Source organism: Ochotona princeps, chromosome 11 (genome assembly GCF_030435755.1).
Source record: "Ochotona princeps isolate mOchPri1 chromosome 11, mOchPri1.hap1, whole genome shotgun sequence".
Lineage (NCBI taxonomy): Eukaryota > Metazoa > Chordata > Mammalia > Lagomorpha > Ochotonidae > Ochotona > Ochotona princeps.
The window spans coordinates 9,896,875-9,911,042 of NC_080842.1; positions in this window are offsets into that span (position 1 = coordinate 9,896,875).

A 14,168-nucleotide genomic window follows, 5' to 3' on the forward strand; every position below is an offset into this window, starting at 1 on the left:
GAGAGGGTTGTAGAGTGGGGCAAGAATGGAAAAGGATGGGACTGGGAACCACAGAGAAGGTGTGGCAGTATCTGGTCTTGTCTGCACAGATGGAGAGCCCTTCACAGTTGTTGGCCTTTTATGAGGTTGGGAAGGGGAGGGATTATGCAGTACCACCCCACCTCCCCAGGGAACCAGAAAAGGGAAATGTATCCTGGAAAAGGTAGAATTGGACCGATAGTGGACAGGTAGGATTATGTAGAGCAGGGAGGCGTGGTTTCCATCTCATGGCCCAAATCCAGCTATCCTGTCTCAGCAGGACTAGTGCCTGAGTCTACAAACAAAATCATTCTTCTTCCTACGTGTGAAAGGTATCTCTGTGACTGTGTTGTCAAGTTTAGGGGAGAAGTTATATGAGTATTATAAAACTGCTATTCCTGGGCGCAGCACAGTAGCTTAGTGGTTAAGGTCCTCACCTTGCATGTATTGGGATCCCAGTTGGATGCTGATTCTAATCCTGGCAGCCCTGCTTCCCATCCAGCTCCTGCTTGTGGTCTGGGAAAGCAGTGGAGGACAGCCCAACGCCTTGTGGACCCTGCACCCGCGTGGGAGACCAGGAAAAGACTACGGACTCTTGGCTTCAGAAGGAGCACAGTTCTGGCCGAAGCAGCCACTTGGGGATTGAATGCAAGATCCTTCCTCTCTGTCTCTCCTTCTCTCTGTACATCTGCCTTTCCAATAAAAATAAATAGATCTTTTCAAAAACCTACTTTTCCTACTCTGTGCAATGCATCTTACATTTGTGCTATGCTATGATGTTGTAGTCTCTCACTTCTTAGTTTCTATCAAAGCATTTTTTCTTTTTTTTTAAGTAGATTTTCTTTATTTATTTATAATTTTTTGTGATCTGGTTCCATAGACACAGGGATTTCCTCCCCCTTCACTCACCTATTCCATACTACCTACTGTTTTCCTTCATATTATTACTATCATTATTTTATTAGAAAGGCAGGTTTACAGAGAAGGAGAGATGGATTAAAATATCTTCCCTATGCTGCTTCACACCCTAAATGACTGCAATGGCCAGAACTAAGTCAATCCAAAGCAAGAAACCTGCAGCTTCTTTTGTGTCTCCTATGTGGACGCAGAGTCCCAAAGCGTTGAGTCATTTTTCACTGCTTTTCCCGGGCCAAAGACAGGAAGCTGATGAGAAAGAGAGTAGCTGCGACACAAACCAGTGCCTTTATGGGATGCCACACTTGGAGGTGGAAGGGTAGTCAGTTGAACCAACATGCTGACCTCTTCCTCTATGTAATTACAAAGTGTAGTCCTTAAACAACAGTCACAAGTCCTTCATTCTGCTATTTAGTGTATAATGGCATTGTAGGTATAGACAATGCTAGACAGACTAGTATTCTATTGTCAAAGTATATTTCGCAGTTTTAAGCATTTTCCACAAACTATTCCCATTGAGATGGAACATGTAAGCAGATATAAAATATTATCAGGTCCCTATCCAAAGTTTGGAAGTCTTCCAAACTTCCTCCTTTAACATCAAGTTTCCTTACTCTGTTATCATGACTGTGTATTAACCACACACTTACACAAAGTGAGGGAGTGGGGCAGGCAGCCATGTAAAGTTCTAATCCCTGGACTCATAATTTACTTTATTTTCCCTACAGACAACGTTATGATCATTGCAAATCAACCAGGAATTTAGACATGAACTGACAAGAATGTGTACCTCTCAGGTACAGCTTCATTCTGTAAGAACCTTTCCCCGCAGCTGCTGAGGGAGCCCAGACATGAAGTGTTGACTGCTCAGATCCTCCTGGCTTTGCATTCTGTAGTACAGAGATAGGCACATTGGACAAATTAACCCAGTTTACAGGGTTCATAGAAAATTATGTTTCTATGAGCACGAGAAAACCCCATTGTTTTTGGTCATCTTATTGATGTCAGCGTCCGGATATCTAGTGAATTTGAGTAATCATTCTCTTCCAAGTTTGGACAAATGAACATTCTCACAAATAACACTACTTTTATAGATGTCAGATTTCCTTCATGAAACAGTAATTTCTGCTTCATCCTCATTCCTTTTTTGTGTGTGACTACAATTTCTTAACATAATCAGCTTGGAGCTGATGCTGAGGTCCAACAACTTAAGCAGCCACCTGTGACATCGACAACCCATATGGTCTAAATACCTGGACCCCTGCCATCCATGTGGGAGAGCCTCTCTTCCCTTCCCTTCCCTTCCCTTCCCTTCCCTTCCCTTCTCTTCCCTTCCCTTCCCTTCCCTTCCCTTCCCTTCCCTTCCCTTCCCTTCCCTTCCCTTCCCTTCCCTTCCCTTCCCTTCCCTTCCCTTCCCTTCCCTCTTCCCTCCTCCCCTCCCCTCCCCTTCACCCCAATCTCTTCAATTCCCTTTCCCTCTGCCTCTCTAATAAATAATATTTTTTAGAAGTCAACTCACAGTAAACCAAAAAGGCACAGTTGGGAGTGGCATATTCTGATAGTCTACAGTTTATTTTGCCAATAGTGTTATTTGGCACCTAGATTGCAAACTAACCCCTCCCCATTTTTTTGCTTCTACACATAACACTGGGAAGTTTGCAGGAAACTGTGTCGTTACCAGTAGCTTCCATTTGTAAATGGGATCTGAGTCAAACCTTGCTAATAGTATCCCTTTTCTGAAAATCCAACTAGTCTATTCCCAGCTTCACTCACAGAAAAAGCTGCTCTCTGTGACCTATGACCCCGTTAAGGCACAAGTATCCCCTCAGTAATAGGATGAGAAACTCTAGACCATTCAGACTACCTGTGCCTCTGTGTCCTCCTGACATGGCTCTATTATCTTCCTATTTTACAAAGCTGGGTAGGAGGATCATTGGAAGTGAACAGGAATAACACACAAAGAAGAATGCACAATACGAGAGAAGTCCAATGACCAAGGCAGTAGTTCTTATTTCTATCTCTTCCGAGTTACGAACAAACCCTAAGTTACAAAGCAAAAAGAAAGAGGTACAGGAAGGCATGGAGTGTACTTGAAGTCTAAACAGACTGAACAACCACAGGGACATCTATGGTCACCTGTACAAAGATACAAGTGTGACGGAAAGGGAGAAACTGGAGAGAGCAAGGCAGCTGGGGAGAGCATGAGCAAGCGATGGTGGCAGCACAAGTTCCTTTTACCCTGTAAGCTGTTGATTTCTGCCCTTTCCCTTTCAGGAGGGTTTGTCATCCTTAAAGCTCAGCTAAGCTGCAGCTCCAGGGTAACATTCGAAAAGCTTACACTGTGCCTGGAGTCGCTAGCAAAGGAACATTTATCAATTTTTCAAGCCATGCCATTCTCAGGAGGCGTCGGCTGTTTTAATTACTCAGCTAGGGTTCGGTGGACATAATTGAACAGCTCCCTGATTAGAGTGCACGGCTGAGAACGGCAGGAGCCAGCTGTCACGAGTCTTCTGCACTTTGAGCAGGTTCCTCCTGCCTGCTCTTCCCCTGCTGGGGTGAGTGGAACTGAACTATTCACTCCTGCTCTCTCCACCGGGGAAGGAGGACACGAGGTGCCTTTGACCCAACCAGTCAGCCAGAGGCAGGAAAACAGCCTGCCAGGAGTGTCTCATTCAGAGCCAGATGTTAACCAAAGGCCTGGATTTTCAAGGATTTCATTGAATATGAGAATCACACCTTCTTACCGGCAGCTGCCAAGAGCTGTGCCTCCCTGAGGGAGACAGGCAGCTCTACTTAAGTCTTCCTGACTCCCTACTAACATCTTTGAATAGGACTGAGGCCATAAAAAGGAATCTTCCGTCTAATGCTGCAAGACCTCAGGGCAGGAAGCATTCAAGCTGAGGGGAAGAGAACATTCTTGGGCTTTGTTTTTGCCTTTGCTTCCTTTATACTGGTAGCAACTGAAGTCCATCATCTTCTGAAATACAGTCATCTCACAATGCCAGCAGCTGCTCCAGTGCGATTCTGAACTTTTCCAAACATTACAGGCAGAAACTTCTCAGTCCATCCTAAATGTTCCATTTGTGCTTCTCATGTTTGCTAAAGCTATTCTCTGTTAATACTCATAATACTCTGTTAATACTCATTGCCTTTATCTCATAAAATGATAGAATTCTAGATTTGGTTGGAGTTAAGTTATTTACAATAGCCATGCCTTTGTAGAATTTATTTATGACACAATAATCAAAGGATAAATTTACAGGCTTTCAGATATCAGCAATCTGACCCTTGAAGCCTAATTATTTCTTTGAATCCCTATTCAGCCACTTTATCACAGTCGTAAAGGGGGCCTCAGTATGAGACTCTGGTTGGTGGTAGCACTTTCTATATGTAGTAGACATCTTGTTTAGAGACATCATAGTTTAAATGAATGTGCTTCCTGGTTTTTTTTTTTTCCCAGGATAGTATGCCCATATGAAACAAGATCTCAAAGCTAAGAATAAGTGTACTAATGAGAACATGATTTACTTAAAATGAAAGAGTGAGTATACATTCAGGTATGAGTGCAGGCAATCTTATGGAGAGAGATGCTTGCTGTGAGTGAGCAAGAGAGAGTGTGTGTTGCCCAGGAGCACATACGACAGGGTCATAAAAAGAGGGTGCAACCCTGTGCAATATTCCCCGTTCGTTATGGTTTTGGAGGTCATTCATAAAAGGAACAAAGACACAAGTTTGTGCTTTATCCCCTTGAGCTAATAAATAGAGAATTTCCCTCCTGGGACTTTTACACTGAATTTCAGAGAATCAGTCTAGCCTGCCTCCCAGCCCCAGTCTTCACAGTCCCTTGCCGCCAGGGAGTATCCACCCACTCTTCCATTTTGATGAAATATGTGAGGAGTGGCTTGCAAATCAGCCCTGAGGATCCCCACCATTGTAGACTCAGTGCCATTTTAAATATGTCTTCCCTAGGTCTAAAGTTTCCTAACCTTTAGGTTTAAATGTTATTGTCCACCAATCCGCTGTAACCTCACAACCCTGTCCCCTTCATTCTGCCGTAACTTCATGGCACTGTACCTGGCCCTATCCACTAATCCCTTGCCGCTGCTCCTCCTAATACGCTCATACAACTGTATCTACCAATCCCTCGTGGCCCACCCATAGCCCTGCCCTGGCCAGAAAGTCATATTCCCACATGCTCACTGCCCCATTTTATATTCTTTTCTGTTGTGGGGTGTGAGCGAGATCACACCAGACACGTCTAAGGTTTATTAAGGAGTCTTTATTAATCAAATTTGGTGATAGCAGGGTCCACTAGAAATAGCAACTCACAAGTCCATGTGTCAATCCAGTCAACAGTAACCCCAAGAGGAACAAATGGTCATTATCTTCATGTCCATCCATTCAGCTGAGGACCTATGCTCCAACTTTCCCAACAATATAAGTTATCCTAAGAGACATGCAACAAGCAACCAGGACACTCTTTCTTTCTTTTTTTTTTTAAACTGCAAAAGGACTTTATTTATTTTTTAAACATATATTTTTATTGCATTTCCTTTTTTTAAAAAATTAATTACATTGCATTATGTGATACATTTTTTATGCACTGGGGTCCCCCCCCCGCCCCTCCCCAAACCTTCCCCCCACGGTGGATTGCTCCACCTTGTTGCATTTCCATAGTTCAAATTCAGTTGACATTCTTTCACTGGAGGTATTTACCAAGTATAAAGTCCAGCATTTTATTGTCCTGGTAAGTTCAGTGGTTTCTTGGTGAGACCATCTCTGGTCTGAAGGTAGAACCAACAGAGTATCATCCCAATCAATTAGAAGCCCCAACATAATATTTCCAACCATTTACAACATTATGGCATTAATTGACATGGTATTGATTAACCAATATGTTAATAGGAAAATGCAGGTTCTCAACCACAACCTGTGACTTCTTCATAGACATTTCAATTTTGGTTTACATTCAACCGTGTTCTATACACCTTAAAATGGCTTAGATTGCTATTCAGCTGTCTCATGCCTATTTTAATTTTAGTATTTAGCAGTTTATAGCATTGAAGCATGATTTCGCTGAACCTGGCTGTTTTTCGGGTGGTCTAACTCTATAATTCTAACAGGATATATGTCAGCTGTTTAGGTGAGCATGTTTAGGAGGGGTGTGCAGAGAAATCTTCCATACCCCAGTTAGGAGTAACTAATCTTTGTGTCCTACCCAGTGAGTTATAAATGTATCCCCGCTGACCATTTCCTGTCTGTTTCTAAGCTTTCCTTGTTGTTCTGTCTATCTATTCTAGTTTTGTTTGTTTGTTTGTTTGCTTGTTTGTTTGTTTTGAGGGGTTTCTGGAGCGCTCCTGATGGTTATTACAAGAGGGGGTGGGGACCCAAAGTTGGAAGCAGGCAAGGACCAGAGAAAGCTCCTCTCCCTAGTCCCGAAGGAAGTTTACTGTTCTTATGTTTCTGCGGACCGCTCAGGGATCCTGGTTGTTGTTCCGATGACCTTGGATCCTGCAAGGCAGGATTTGGGCTTCTTCCATCCCTTGTGGTAGATCCAAGTGGGGTGATTGACCTCAGAGTTCTCGGAGGACACATTTTCAAAGCTGCAGACATCCACTTTTCCCTGGCTTCTCTGCTCACATTCCATTACTGCCAGGCCTCACCTCTCCTGGAGCTGCTAATAGTACACACATTAGAAATACAAAGCATCTTAGCATTGTTATCTTCTTTGCCCCACCCAAGCTGTAAACAGAGGGTGAGGAATACAGACACACAGGGACCATGCTCAGGGGATACCTGTCCTCACAGGTACTGAGGCAGCCATGAGTTGGAGTGCCAGAGCAACACAAACACACGACCAAGAGAGTGAGCCCCTCCCTATCATGAGCCTTTATGGGGGCTTGTGAGGGGAGTGGTTACAAACAATGCAATACCGTCCCCCTATCAGGTGATAGGTGAGAGTCACAGGTGGACAGGAGGCTGTGGGGAGTGACTTCCAGGCTCGTGACTCTGAACAACTTATCTCACTACAGTTCTTAGAATTCTCTCTCTTTTCCCTTGAAGCTCCTTACTATTACTTTGGCAGCAGATTTGTTGTCATCTCTCTCAGCCTTCTTGCCCTTCCCATGGCCATCTTCCTCTGCCATGCTTCTCTCCCTTTGGTGCCCTGCTTTTCCTGCTGGAATAAAGTCCTCACTGCATCTGACGTCTTGAGTTAATGGTAAAAATTTCTAACAGAATCAGTCCAGCCTGCTGAAAGACTGGCCCTCTGCCATGTGGAAGACCAGGGTAGATATAGGATGGACTAGGTCTCTTTCCCTACTGAGCAATATGTGAGCTGTGTTTGGGAATGGACGAGCCTTGGCTGGGCTGAAATATCCAACAGTAAGAACCAGAATGGGTTGAAGACCAGTCAGGAAAGGCCACTGTTACTGCCAGCATAGGGGGTGGACTGAGTAGGGCTGGCTCATGGACCCACCAGTATGTGCAAGATCTGGCATTGGGAGAGGTTCTGATGGAGGAGCTTGTGAAATTCCTCTGTGGGGACACAGTCCCTGCAGGTGAGTGCAACAACCATGATAAGCAGCAACCTGGACCAGGCCAGAGAAAGATATCCACCAGCATACATCTGGTACTGGTCAGGGGCAGACCAGGCTGAACCAGTTCACATCACCTGCTGATGAATTCAAGCACCAGAACAGAGTGTGGGTTGGGACAGGTTCGGTCACAACTCATACCAGTACACATTACAGCTGGGATAGGGTACATGCTGGGCTGAGCTAGACTGTAACCCTCACCAGCTGGAATAGGGAGTGGGCCGAGCTGGGCCAAGCTACAGCACCCACTAGCAAATGCCGCGGTGAGGCGGGCCAGGCCAGACTGGTCACATCCCTAGTAGGAACCAGGGAGGGAGGGGGCAAAGCTGGTAGGGGGAATGTGGAGGGCCCCCCTGCTGGAACACCTTGCCCGCTGGAGAGCCTGAGTTAGGATGGGGGCAGGCCGGACCAGGAAGGGATACAACACATGTGGGCCTCATGTGAGCCAGATCAGGGAAGAGCCAGGCTGGGTTGAGTGTCCCTACTGGTGCAAACATAAAATAGAATGGGTGAGGGTTGATTGGGCTTTACCACAGCATCAGATAGCAGATGCTGGCACCGGTGGGTAATCTGTCAAGTTAAACTATAGAACCACCTGGAAAGTGCATGATCCAGGAGTAGGCCCAGAAGGGAAATAGTGGGCATCTCCCTCTTGGGTTACCACTCCCACAGGAGAGCATGAAAACCAGGACTGGGGCAGGGGTGGCTGGACAGAACGTATCCAGTATGTGTGTGGCCTGGATAGTGAAGTTGGTTGTATTGAACTAGGCTTCAATGCCCATAGACATCTATGAGGACTGAATGGGATGTGGGACAGACTGGGCTAGTCTGCTGTACATACTGGCAAGCATGCGAACCAGGGCAAGGGGCAGGCCTGGTGGGGGTTATGGGGAGTCATCCTGACTAGGCTGCATCTCCCACTGGTTTGCGTCAGGGCCGAGTAATGAAGTAGGCGAGATCGGGCTGGACTACAACACCCATTGGTTCACATGGAAGACAGGGCTGGAGACAGAACTGACCCAGTAATTGCAGCCACCAGCTGATTGGGGCAACGGACTGTGCCGGACCCTGTACTGGCAAGCACACACAAGAATAAGGTCTAGAATCACCTCAGACAGTTTCTTTGGGGATCTCCCTAGTCGAACTGCTGAACTCAGAACCCTAACCGTGAAGAAAAGTGCAGGTTGCATGGTCTGCCATGGAGTGCAAGTGTCAGAGCTGAGCCTCCTCAGAAGCTCAGACAGAGCAGTGGATAGCATAACCAGGTGCACATGGAGGATATGGCAGTTTATCGGAACCTGCATAGGATACCTGGCACCACAACAGAGGACAGAACAAATCAATCAATCACCCCAGCCATATGTTGGCAGTGAAAAACTGGGCAAACAGAGACTCTAAGGTGGACTATGTCAATCATTGGATTCTTCAGCAACTTCATCATGCTTGGAATGGTGAGATTGGCAGCAATTCAGAACTGTTGAACTATTAAAACCACTTGAGCAAGATCCTCAGAGCATGCACCACATTGGGGACTTGGGATGGGTGAGGGACTGGGTGGGGCTTCTCCCCGCCTCCCTTTACCACAGACACAGAAAGCAAAATGTGGAAATAATAGTCTTACTCACTTTCCTCTAGCCCTTGACCCTTTGTGCCCTAATTAACTATGTAAAGATTATAAAAAAAAAAAAAAGAAATTTCAAACAGAATCAGTCCAGTCTACTGAAAGGCTAGCCTTCTGCTATGTGGTCATTCCAACTATTCCTTGGCAGATAGCCACCCTCTTTTTTGAGTTTAATGAATTCAATTTGGTCATGCATGCGTTCCTTTTTCTTTTCTCTTTTCTACACTCTTTTCAAATATCTGGTGTCTGGTTTTCTGGACCACTTTGTTAACAGTTCCGCAATTGAAGATGAGTTTGAGCTGGGGCTGTTGAACTCTTCTGGGAGAGTTTCATGTTATCTCCATGTGAAGCCTTGTGCACATGCCCATGGAATCCACTTCTTCCTAGTCCTAGAGGAGACAGGTATATCATGGAGACTTGGAATGATGAATTGGAAGGTAAGGCAGTAGAGCTGAATTGTAGAGCTAGGGTGCTGGTGCAATGGCTCAACTGGCTAATCCTGTACCTTCAAGCTTCAGAATCCCATATGGACACTGGTTCGTGCCCTAACGGCACCACTTTCAGTCCAGCTCTCCGTTTCTGGCATTGGAGGACAGTGGAGATTATCCAAAGCCTTGGGGCCCTGAACCCATGTTGGAGGCCTGGGAGAAACTCCTGGCTCCTGGCTTCAGATCATCTCAGCCTCCGCCACTGTGACCATTTGCTAGATGAACCAGCAGTTGGAAGATCTTTCTCTCTGTCTATCCTTTTGTCTACAAATGTGCCTTTGTTATAAAAATAAATAAGTCTTTAAAAAAAGAATGCAGATCTAGAGACAAAAATTATAGGACATTTTCCAGCTTGTTTAATCCATAAGTAATTCCTTACCTAGTTTCCCCATATGGATATTGGGGATAATGGTGACACAGTACACTGGTGTTATCAAATTAAATCCTTAACCGAGTTTCTTCTCAGTGTCCCAAACTCAAAACTTTCTTGCTGTGTTTCCTTATTTCTTTTTTTTAAAGTATCTATTTTTATTATTTTTTAATGCAGATTTACAGAGAGAAGGTGAGATACAGATCATTCATCTGCTAGTTCACTCTCCAAAAGGCAGCAATGTGTGACAGCCTAGATAATAAACATGGCGGCAGGAAGCCCTGAACTCCTGATAATGTTTCTGGTATGTGTGGATGACCATGGGTTCTCAAAAATCCCAGGAATGTGAGTCAGAATACTTATCACCAGACAATATCTCATTCCAGTGTGTCAGGAGTCAGACAGGATAGTAGGCAATTAGGGTTTTACTGTTACCTGAGTTATTTTTTTAAATATAAAATTGTATTTTCTCCCTCATGTCTCAGTTTCACCAGAGCATGTGTCTCCCATGACACAGGGGCAGAAATAATATATCAATTTACCACCTAAAGTGGCCCACTTAATTGCATCACCAGGCCACCGTCGAGATAATGCCTGAATGATCAGTTTATCATTAGAAAGAGGATGAGGAAGTTAACCAGTCTCACTCTTCTGAGACTTTTGGTCTCAGAGCAAGGTGCTATTGAAAACGAAAGTATTTCCTTAGCCTTTGGAGAAACTCCTTTGAGATGAGGTTTAAAAGACATCATCTCTATCATTAACACAGGATTTTTTTCCCTTTCTCCTGCCTGCTTGGGGTTTTTCCTCAGGACAAATGGAACCCCCTTCTGCCGCTAGGGCAAGAGCCCTTTTTTCTTTTTTTTCCTAAATCAATCCTGCTTTGCAAACTTGAGTTTCTCCACAGGAAAACTCTTTTGTGTAAGACAAGAAATGAGGTTGCTGCCATGTTTTGCGTCAAAACATCCTACAACACCAGGATGAGATCCTTTACAGCCAGAGCAGTAAGCTGATTGCTCCAGCTGTACATGGATTGAGAAGGACCTGTCTGCTTGGCTCAGTTGTTTACCTCTAGGCAGAATACAGCTTTTACAGATGGGATTGTTTAGAGCACACAATGCTTAAACTGATTAGGTGTCTGTGTTTCAAGCCACTACAGTTGATTGAATAGTTTGTGTTGTGCACTAATGTAAGCTTGGTTGATTGAATGGTTTACAACATGTGGCAGTGCTCTTTCAGTTGACTGGATGATAATTCCTTGAAAATCCCTGAACATGGCTGATCAGGGCTGCTTGCCTCTTCCACTTGCAGTGGTGTGCCACAGGACACTAGTCAGTGCCAGCCAGTGAAGACTCTTATGCTTCCAAGTCTGCCTTCAACTTATTTCTGGGGTGGAATAGGTCAACTTGCTACTAATAGCCAGAGCTGAGATGATCTGAAATCAGGAGCAAAGAACATTTTCTGGGTCACCCATGTAGGTTCAGGGTCCCAAGGGCTTGGGCCATTCACTGCTGCTTTCCCAAGCCATAAGAAAAGCATTGTACTGGCCCCAATTTTCTCATTTCTTGCTGGAACAATCCCTATCTCATTGTTTTCCAGATGTGTCAAGTCGCATTTCCAAGTTCCTTTTTCTTTAGGGAAATCAACAAGAAAGTGAGGACTAAACCCACCTGGAGGTCAGAAGTATAATCCTATCTAGCTTACTCCTAATAAAAGTCCCTCAGTAGGGTGTGATTTGCATTTTTTTTCCATTCTCATAAGCTTCCTTGATATTCTCATGATAAAACTAGAAACACAGGAATGGGATTTTTTTTTAAATAAAAATAAATCTTTATTCTGCAGCAGGTATAGGAATGAGATTCTTATTCCAATAGATGCTCCACTTACCTACCTAACAGTTAATGTTTTTTATCAATAAATACTATTTAGTTATACAATAGAGCTTTATACAATAAAATTAGAAATTAAGCGTAATTCTGGTATTTTGCCTTCCAAAAAGTAAAATATGGGAGAAGGAATATACATATTTGCAAAAGCCTCCCCCCTCCCCGTTTTTCATTTCACCAGGTACCTGCCTACCTGTTACCTGTATAACTCCTTATAGTGCCAGTTTTCCTAAAGACAGGATAAAGCTATCCCAGATCTATTTCAATATTATTTTATTGGTTGATAAATTATCTCTTATACATGGCAGAAAACAGTAAAGTAAGCCCAAAGCATTTACTTCCATATAGATAGCAGCTACTTAACTATGGAACAAAGTTTAACTCAGCTTGAAAATGATAGCATACTTTACAGCACTTTGCTCTTTTGGAATGATATTGCTTGAACCACCTTGAAATTATTTTGCCAAAGTAGGACAGATAAAACAAAATAAAGATTGACGTAATCATCAAATCAACATTTTGCCTTGTGATATCAGCCCCCTCCTTTTGAAAGAAGCCCAATCTTATCCTATCATATCTTGATATAAGAGATATGACATATGGGTTTTCTTCTTCCATCTGGGAAGGAACTTGATGAGTAGTTAGCAATTAAATGAAAAAAAAAACTATCATGAAAACATAAAACAGAGTGTTGAAAACACATACTGACTTAATGGAAAATACAAAGCCATGCAATCCCTGCTGTAGAATCCCTTGATGCTGTTCACTGATCTTTGGTTATTCTCGCTTTTGTGTTTTGTTCAAGAAATGATCACTGAGCACCTATTGCACCTGAATAGTTACACTTGGTTTTCAAAGAGATTGAATGTAAACTATGTAAGATTATTTTCCTCTAATTCTGCCCTCTGCAGTACTTCTATTTGTTTACAGGATATTTCTTTCTCTGTTCCAAATAAAGACCCCGTCCATCTCCTTAACTCCTTACCTCTGTGTACAACTCTGAGGCTCTTTTCTAATTAGCTCAAATGGCTGTGAGTAAGGTCCATCCAGAAACATAGGTAATGATCAACCTTCCACATGTCTACAAAATATTCAACAACTCTGTTATTTCTCTACTCATATTATTCTGCATTTGGGATAAGGAGGGAAGTAGGGAAGATGAAGCTGGATCTTGTAATTAAAGCGTATCTTTCTCAAATGACATAAAACTATCAAGCTTCCAATTTTTTTTTTCTTGGTGTAAGATGTATAATTTGCTACACCATTTTGTGTAAAGTAAGGTCATTTTAATTTTTTCCAATTAATGACTTCCACCATATGTCTCACTATTACTGAAACACTGCCCAGTATCTATGACTCTTTGAAAAGATTTATTCAGTTACTTTGAAAGTCAGTTACAGAAAGAGAGAATTTGCATTCACTGGTTCATTCCCCCAGTGGATGCACTAGCTAGTGCTGGAGCAAGCTAAAGCCAGGTGCTCGGTCTTACTTCTGTGTCTCCCATGTGGGTTGCAAGCGTCCATCCACTTGGGCCATATCATTTTCCCACACCATTAGCATGAACCTTGGTCAGAAGTTGAACATCTGGAGAAAGATCAATGCACATATGGGAAGTCCATGATATGCAGGGAAGGGGAGTGATGTTCTTCACCTATTGTGACAGAATGATCGTCCCCAATCGATGTCTCATCCTTAATGCCTTCTACCACCACCACATCATCTAAGAATTTCATTGAGTTTTCTCCAGTTTATTGAGAAATATAGTGGGAGAAGCTATATATGAACCGACATAGTCGTCCCTGTTTTTCACTTCCTCTGTTACTTGTAATCTTTCAAAAATGAAATGAAACACGTTTGGAAAAATGAAATGGAAAGCAGTATATGTGTATTTTATATGTGTAATTATATGTAATTATATGTTTGTATACTATCTATGTGTATGACATGAACTGGAACAAAGAAGACCAAAAGAAACAGGGAATTCTGTGGCTATTCATGACAACAATAATGAAGAAATGGGCAGTTGTGAGGTGACATGTCTGCACAAAAAGAGGTTACAATCTCACAGTAATAAACTAGGTTGGGAGAATTCAACAAAGCCTGTTCCAATTCTTATCTGGGTCTCCGTATCTTGGGAAATAAAGGTATCATTTCTCTGTGAATAACGGGAGGATATTTTTGGAATGAGGGTCTTAGGGTTGGGGAACTTGGATATGTCTAACATCATTTGTGGATGATACAAAACAGTCCATTTAAAGCTTAGCCTGCTATGGATGT